Here is an 8884-nt window from a genome sequence, read left to right as displayed (position 1 = left end):
ATAGGTATTCCTCTATTAATATATTACTCATGTAAGTGATTGAAATGAAATTCTCACTATTTAATTGTAGGAATTAAATTTTAAATGGTAAATTATGATCGATTAAATGTTTAGTTAGAATTAAATTATTTCCCAGTTTATTGTATTTGAAATTAGAGAATTTAGTTCTATTAGAGGACCCTAGGATGGAGCCTCACATGTGGTATCAGAGCTAAGTTTAAACTCTTCGGGACTTTATAGGCCCTATGCACTTGCTTCAACATACTAAAATTCTTTGCTAGTAGAAATTTAACAACCAACTCATGGGTAGATAATTGTATAATGTATCTATGTATCCAATATAAATTTTAGTGCTATTTTTCCTTTTGGATAATTCAAACAATAGATACTCACTTCTCGGGTTCACTAACTTCGCGCATTCTCTAAATTCCCTAATTTTAGCAATTTCTGTAATACTTCATCAACAATAAAGCCATTCAACCTCCGTGAGAAATCCTTCAAACAAACTCTATCATGAAGTGTTCTCATCGACTTGTGAACATCAGGGCTTGAAAAACTTGCAGAAAGGATCCATGCTTAGATTTTTTAACCCCAAAACTTGAATCCACCGCTAATATATTATTATTTACAATGCAAATCATTTGTTGTAGTTGCCACTCTGCTTGAATTCCCAAAATGAAAGCATTAGTCTCGGAGGAACCCTGGTAATAAATTACCTTGTTTCGATGATTTTCAACCCGTATTTTTAACACTCACTGCATCATTCGACTCTAGTTCATATGGCGACCGTCTAATATCCCTCTCTAATTTATGTACACAATTGTGAGAGAGGAGATCATCATGATTACTAGGACCGCCATGTCTGTAAATAGCTTTCATATTCTTTTGCATTATGCTCTCTACAGAAAATCCTGCATACAACATCGATGTCATCCTGAAGCTCCTCTGAGATGTAGGGAGCATACATGAACCGTGTTCCAATGGCCTTGTCATCAAGCGGTCTGTGGCAAGGAGAACCAGACTTATCGACATGCTTTTGTTGGTTTTATATGACAAGGGTAACAGAAGGCTGAGCATATAGGTGTTTCACAATGAAATGACACAAACAATCTCTCTTTGTATGTGGTCATCCAACACTTTTTCTTTGATGGTTTAATACACATTCTGCTAGGTCGAAACAACTATATTTCCAGTTGCTTTCGAAGCTCTAATGAACTCTTTCACACTACCACTCACAAATTTGCATCATATTTTACCCCAGACACTTTCTCTTTCCAGAAGGTGTGTTTTAGCTCCAGAACCTGATATTGAAAGTGGTGAAAGAACCCCTCCTATAACTACTCTCTTGAACAACTCAAAATCTATATCATATGTTTCTCTCTTGTTTCCAACACCCACCCTGCGTGTTGCATCAACCTCCTCTTTGCCAGAGTTGAAGCTTCCTAAGACATCCTTACCTACACTATTTCATGTCTTCTCATAATCATAAAATAAGAGAGGGGCTTTAGAAAGAACATCCTAGAATTTATCAGTTTCATGCCCTTCCTCAATAATAACAATTGGATCCTAAGATCTTTCATATCCCGCAACCCACAAAGCAACAACCTTTCTGATCCTTTCCATTACAGAATCACAACTTTGTCCAATCCACACATAAATTGCAGATTGTATGTGTACAATAAAAGAACCTATGGAATCCAATGCATTTGCACCAGGTTTACTGACCGCATTTGTAACTAAATGTAAAGAATCATATGAAGAATGAGTGGCCATTATATACATCCTTAGCAAAGACCGAGGACTCATCGGAGCTACATCTACCCTTTTCTGGCACTGTAATACTCGGCAAGCAAAACCCATGTTCGTATTTGTGATACCACAGGCCATTTTAACATATTAAAATGCATCTTTAAAACTCTGACATTTTCTCCACATGAGATATGCAATTACCAAGGAGGTTGAATAGGACACTCCTTGGCACCAATGCACAAGAACTCTGCCACTTAGTTCTCTTACCTCCTCAAAATAATCAAACACATCATACAAAATACTTGTGATGTCTTTAGAAGGGCTATCTTCCAACCATAGTGTCTTTTACACCAAATCCGACTTAAAATATACTGGACAAACAAAACCGACACAATTCAATATGTGAATTATGCCATTCCCACGGAGAACCTCTCTATTTCTGGCAACAGGTTTATTTCTGGCAACATCTTCACTTCCCAGATAAATGTTTTCTGCAACCCTTGAACATTCCTTACTGAAGAAAGAAAGTTTATCCCTCTTCAATTGTGACTCTGTTGGCAGAGTATTTCATTGAAATGATCCTAAGTCAAGTTTAATTCCTGAGCTATTTCTTTTCCTTCATTTCTCGTGGCCCCTAGGTATTGTAGGATTCAACCCTTCTACAAATGTCATCGGATCCTACTTTAAGCCATTCTTCCAAGCACCTTCTCGTGATTGATAGAGACTGCAATGGTGGAAGGGATGACCTGGATTTGAAATTTTGTTGTGATTAAGGTGTTAGTGGAATGGGAGTCTCTCACAATATGTTGTCATTCCTCTAGGTTAAATGTGGAGGAGGAGAAGGTTCTAGCCTCTCAAAATTAATGGGACCCTCTCTTGGTAAAACAATTTGAATGGACTACGTGGCAGATCTACAAATTGTTTTACCGACTCTTGGAATTTGACAACCTCCCTTAGTATCCCCATATGTGCCTTCACTAAACATGGCACTTTATTCTATGTAACTAGCACAACGCTTTTTTTCTATCTTGGTTACCAAAGAGCATATAGACAATGCTTCTTGATTCTGAATTTTGTTTCTTGTCATAGCCTTTTAGTTGCACAGACTCTGATGGATTGGAATCATCATAGGAAAATTTTCCAGAATGATCGATCTGATAGTCGAGTAAAACCATACTTGATGGACTTACCCAAACTAGGAACACTTTTCATGGGCAAAAATGTGCTTATATGATTCATGTTTGTCTTCTATAACCCTGAACATTCAACTCTTATGAAACCATACGATTATCACTTCATAGTCCCTTTCTTGACATCCAACAAAACAAACTGTAGCCATGAGAAATATGGTTATGCATGCCTCATATGGATGGGCAAACATGTGTTTATTCGATTCATGTTTGTCTTCTATAACCCTGAACATTCAATTCTTATGAAACCATACGATTATCACTTCGCAGTCCCTTTCTTGACATCCAACGAAACAGACTGCAACCATGAGAAATATGGTTATGTGTGCCTCATATGGATGGGCAAACATGTGTTTATAGGATTTGTGTTTGTTATCACCACCAGAGAAATGCTTGAATCTGTAAGTCAGTTTAAAATTTTAAAACAAATAACTGTGCAAAGTGCATACTGATACAGATAAATAGCTCAGCTCATAAGAGGTTATTTCATTAATATTTCAGTAACAAAAGACTGCATCAAATAGCATCACAGTGGTTCTAATTAGTAGATTGTAGAAAACTTACTTTTGAATCTTGAGGGCAGAACTTGTATCTAAATATTTTTCAATTTTCAATTGGTTTGAAAATTTTTGTAGTGATGTAACAATCATTTTCTTTGTGCCTCTCCATCCAATCATCCACTTTCACTTTTAAGAGACATTTCTGGCTGTAAACCAAATATCTGGTGAAGTTTAGCTACTGTTATACCTTGTGTCACTTACCATTGAGGCCAACTAAAGAGAACATCCGATGTCCATTAGGTTCACCTGTTTCAATTTAAACTACCAAAGAAACATACAAAGGAAAGAAGGTTTACCTCATCAAATAGGATCTTGTCAAAGTCTTGTTTGGACAAAAGGTTGTTTAGAATACAGGTGAGATTATTCCAAACGTTAAACTATTGTAAATCGATTCCAAACACCAAAATTCCAAAAACAAGAATTGGTAATAAGACTTTCTTTCATATTACTTATGTCTTCTTACTCTGGTAATACATAATTAGTAAATATCCTCTTATTTCTCTTTATCGATCATTCCTGTTCTCCTCATTTCTTATTGAACGGTCTCTCAGCGATTATAACACAAATGAATTAGTAGCTTTATATATTGTAGCACTCTATCAGAATTAAAGATAACCATAGAGAGTTGATATAAGAACGATTAAAAAAATTAAAAATAAATAAATAAATAATGTATGTGAGTTAGCTAAGAGTGGACAAGTCCTAAGTTGGATTAATGAGTCTTGCGTATCATACATATATTTGAACAATTCAAAATGGTGTGGACACGAAGAAATCAAGGTCAAGGAGAGTCATCACAAGGACCTCCTACAAATAACCCATTACCTTTACCAGAGTTGACTCTCATCTTGCATTCCCTAGAAGCAATTAATGAGACCTTAAAAGGGCACGAAACGAATGGTGGAAGTGGACCACCCTCCATCAGGGTTAGGGAATCTCGAGGGATCAAGAGACTCTAATAGAGGGCCTCCAATCAAGGACATTACTAGGGAGCTCCAAAAGATTAAACTCGCAGAGTTTACAGGAGGTCGTGCTAGTGAACGTGTAGAAGCCTGGTTAGAAGGAATGAGAAGGTGCTTCACACTAAGGGATTATAATTCCAATTCAAAAGCTAAAATACCGATATTCCAACTCAGAGATAGTGCTCTGAATTGGCTGGGTAACTTAGAGCGTCAACTACACCTCACTTCGGCGCAGTTACTTGGGAGTTATTTGAGGAGAGATTCAGGAAAAATTACCTACCAACATATTATGAAGAACAACCAGTAGGAGCCTTCCATGCCTTGTTACAGGGAAATCGTAAAGTAGAAGAATATGAAATTAAATTCATGGAATTGGTCAAGTATGTCTCCTAAATGGATACTGACCAGCACCAAGAAGATTGTTTTATTTATGGATTGAACCCTAAGATTAGGGCAATGGTGTGGATGTGGAAACCATCCTCAGTTGCAGAAGCTATGGAATAGGCTTGTTATGTCGAAGAAAACTTAGACATAAAGGGTGGAAACAAAACCATTTTTCCACGCCAACCAAGGTTTATGGGGAAGGCCCCTCGTACCTTCCTAGGGAAGGAAGTTTGAGGCCACCACCATATGGAAACAGGGTTGTACCCAGAGCACCGACAGTGGTGATTTCAATGGTTGCTAGTGCAACTTCACCCGCAACTTCAAGGGCATGCGAAAATCAAGGTCATACGTGAGGAGCAACAAGTAGGGGCAGGGGTCCCAAGGGAAGGAACCCTTTCCAAAGAACTCCACAACATTCGGTTCAAGGTCTATCGAACATCACTTGTTGGGGATGCGGGGCACCTCATTACTAGCGTGACTGCCCTGAGTTAAAAGCTGGTAACAACCATAGAGAAGGAAAAGAACCAATGGGGGGGGAGCAAGTAGCCACCATCGAATCTATGTAGCAGTTGATAACCTACAAGTTGAACACCAGTCTACCATGGTAGTAACCTCAGGTATGATAAACAAAGTAAAAGTTAAAATTTTGTTTGATTCTGGTGCTACAGATAGTTTCACTTCACTAGTTGCATTAGAAAAATGTGGGTTGGAAGCCTATGAGAACGATGACTTTAAGAAAGTTGAGATGGCTTCAGGGATAAAAAAAGCCGTAGGACCTAGTGTTGACCAATGCTAGGTAAACCTCGGGGTGTGTATGACTAAGTTGAAGGCATACATCACAACATTGGGGACGTATGATGTAATTATTGGAATGGACTGGCTAGAAGCTCATCGAGCTTTGGTAGACTATTTCAAGAAGAAGGTGATTTGTTTAGATGATGAAGGTAGGCCAATTGAGATTTTTGGAATCAAGAGATGAGTGTTGCTACGATTCATATCCATGATGAAGGTAAAATGTTGTCTCCGATAAGGTTGCAAGCTATTTTTGGTCGAGGCTGTAAGTGACTAGAAAGGACCCTCCCTGGATCAACACCCAATTTTGTTAGAATTCAAGGATGTTTTTCCTAAGGACTTCCCTGGATTACCTCCTGTAAGGGCGATTGATTTCACAATTGACCTAAAACCTGGTGCAGATCGAATATCTAAGACACCCTATAGGATGACAACTCCAGAAATTTGTGAGTTGCAGATGCAGTTAAAAGAGCTCTTAGGCTTGGGATTTATCAGACCTTGTATTTCACCTTGGGGTGCACCAAGGATTTTTGTCAACAAGAAGCATTGTTCCTTACAACTATGCATAGATTATAGGGACTTGAATAGAGCCACAATAAAGAACAGGTACTCGATACCTCGAATAGATGACCTATTTAATCAAGTGAAGGGAGAAACAGTTTTATCAAAGATCAATCTACGATATAGATACCACCAATTGAGGATTAAGGAAGAAGACATCTCAAAAACTGCATTTCGAACTCAGTTTGGGCACAATGAGTTCGTAGTTGTTCCATTTGGTTTGACCAATGCACCAACGGTATTCATGAGTCTCATGAATGATGTGTTCAGGAAGTATTAGGACCAATTTGTGCAAGTCTTTATCGACGACATTCTTGTGTATTCCAAGAATGAAAAGGAGCATGAAAAGAACCTAAGGGTTGTATTGACTTGCTTAAGGGAAAGTCAATTGTATGGAAAATTGTCAAAATGTTCCTTCTTTAAGAAGAAGGTTCATTACCTTGGGCACATCATTTCAGGGGAAGGGATTTCAGTTGACCCGGAAAAGGTGAAGGCCATAATGAATTGGGCAGTACTGAAAAATGCTCATGAGGTACGTAGTTTCATGGGGCTAGAAGGGTATTATTGCAGCTTTGTGGAAGGGATTTCGAGGATTGCAAAACCCATCACCACATTTCAGCAAAAGGGGGTCAAGTATGAATGGGCATATGAATGTGACACTGCATTCACATAACTAAAGAGGTTACTAACTACTGCACTGATCCTTCGAGTACTAGACATGGAAAAAGACTTCACCATCTGCACCGATGCTTCGAAGCAAGGGTTGGGTGCAATATTGATGCAAGAAGGTGGAGTAATAGCTTACGCATCTAGAAAACTGAAGAAACATGAAGAGTTGTATGCTACCCATGACTTAGAATTAGCAGTAGTAATGTTAGCTTTGAAACTGTGGAGACACTACCTCGTTGGGAGAAGATTTGAGTTAATAACAAACCATCAAAGCCTGATCTTCACTCAAAGGGATTTGAATGTTAGACAAAGGCAGTGGAGTGAATTCATGAGTGAGTAAGTAGGAGACCACGAACCTTGTCCCTAGTAGCCTTAAAGGTAAATTCGAGGGAACGTGTGTTGGAGAAAGTCTTTGAAGATGGTTGGTATCTAAATATTATCTCAACACTCCAGAGTGGGAAGAAAATAGAACTAAAGTTTGAGGGATATGTCCTTGAAGCAGATGGACTATTGATATTTCAAGGGAGAATGTACATACCTAATGAAGGGGGTATAAGAAGGACCATTCTCGAAGAGTCACATAGAGCACCCTATTATGCACATCCTGGAGTAAAGAAGATGTACACGGGCACGAAGAAACTCTTCTTTTGGGTAGGCATGAAGCATGACATAGTCCAGTTTGTCACCAAATGTCTTGAATGTCAACGAGTGAAGGTTGATCATCGCCATCCAGCAGGACTCCTACAACCACATGACATCTCTATGTCTAAATGGGATGTAATTTCCATGGATTTTGTTGTGGGTTTTCCACTAACTTCACAGAGGCACAATTTTATATTGGTTATAGTTGATAAATTGACCAAAAGTGCCCATTTCATTCTACTAAGAGACACTTACGATGTTACTGATGGCGCACGAGTATTTATAAGTGAAGTTATTCGACTGCACGGGTTACCCGCAAATATCATTTCTGATAGAGACTGTCGATTTACATCTAGGTTTCGGACAAGTTTGCAGTCAGCACTGGGGACTCAGTTGAACCTGAGCACTGCATAACATCCAGAAATAGATGGGTAGACTGAAAGAGTAAATCAGGTTATGGAAGACATGCTTAGGATGTATTTCATGGATAATCAAACTCAGTGGGAAAGGTACTTACCATTGGTAGAGTTTTCCAATAATAACAGTTACTGCAGTTCAATCGGGATGCCTCCTTATCAATCTCTATATGGAAGGCCATGTAGGATGTCGTTGAGTTGGGAAAATTTGGAGGGCTGAGTAATAGTTGGGCCAGAATTAGTTTAAGAAATGGAGGAACAGGTAAAGCAGATTCAACAAAGGTTAAAGGAAGCACAAGATAGACAAAAGAGTTATGTTGATTCACATATGATTGATCGCAGTTATGAAGTAGGGGACCAAGTTTTTATTCGTATCCAACCAAACAAAAGCACCATTCCATTTGGGAAGGTGATGAAGTTGTCACTGCGGTTCGTAGGACCTTTTAGGATCAAGGAAAAGATTGGACTAGTTGCCTATCGTCTTGTACTACTGTTATGAAACCAGCTCAAGAAAAGATAGAAAAGATAGATCAACGCCTTAGAATTCAGCCTCTTCGAGGGGGAAACCTCCTTTACATTACATAAATGAACAATTCTTGGATGATTCAAATGACAAAACCTCCTTTTTATATATAGGAGTCTAAGGAGTCACAATATAATCCAGCCGACCTAACAATAATAATATAAAGCCACAAAAATAACAATAGAGGGATTCTATGGGGCACAAAAATAACAATAAGGGGGTAATAGGGGCACAACAATATAAATAAGGGGTATAACTACAATAGTAATGGGGTAATCACTAGTATTATAGGGACCCAACATGCCCCTCTCCTTCAAAAAAGTGTTGTCCTCAATGCTTGAGTATTCTGGATACTTCTGCATAAAATTCTCATCCTCCCATGTGGAATCTTCAGCGGATAAGTTCTTCCACTTGATAAGATACTCTGAAATTGATC

The 8884-nt window shown here is 38.5% G+C and overlaps 1 pseudogene; it reads right to left on the bottom strand.

Annotated features, from left to right (window-relative positions):
* Nucleotides 1-1566: 1566 nt before the first annotated feature.
* On the bottom strand, nucleotides 1567-2503 carry LOC149223699 (protein-tyrosine-phosphatase MKP1-like; annotated as a pseudogene).
* Between the last annotated feature and the right edge of the window lie 6381 nt (nucleotides 2504-8884).

The sequence above is a fragment of the Pinus tabuliformis genome, chromosome Q (assembly GCF_031772625.1).
Source record: "Pinus tabuliformis cultivar Carrire ecotype Pingquan chromosome Q, CPIR1, whole genome shotgun sequence".
NCBI lineage: Eukaryota > Viridiplantae > Streptophyta > Pinopsida > Pinales > Pinaceae > Pinus > Pinus tabuliformis.
Note: the sequence above shows the minus strand (reverse complement) of the source record. Positions and strands in the feature narration are given on the sequence as shown.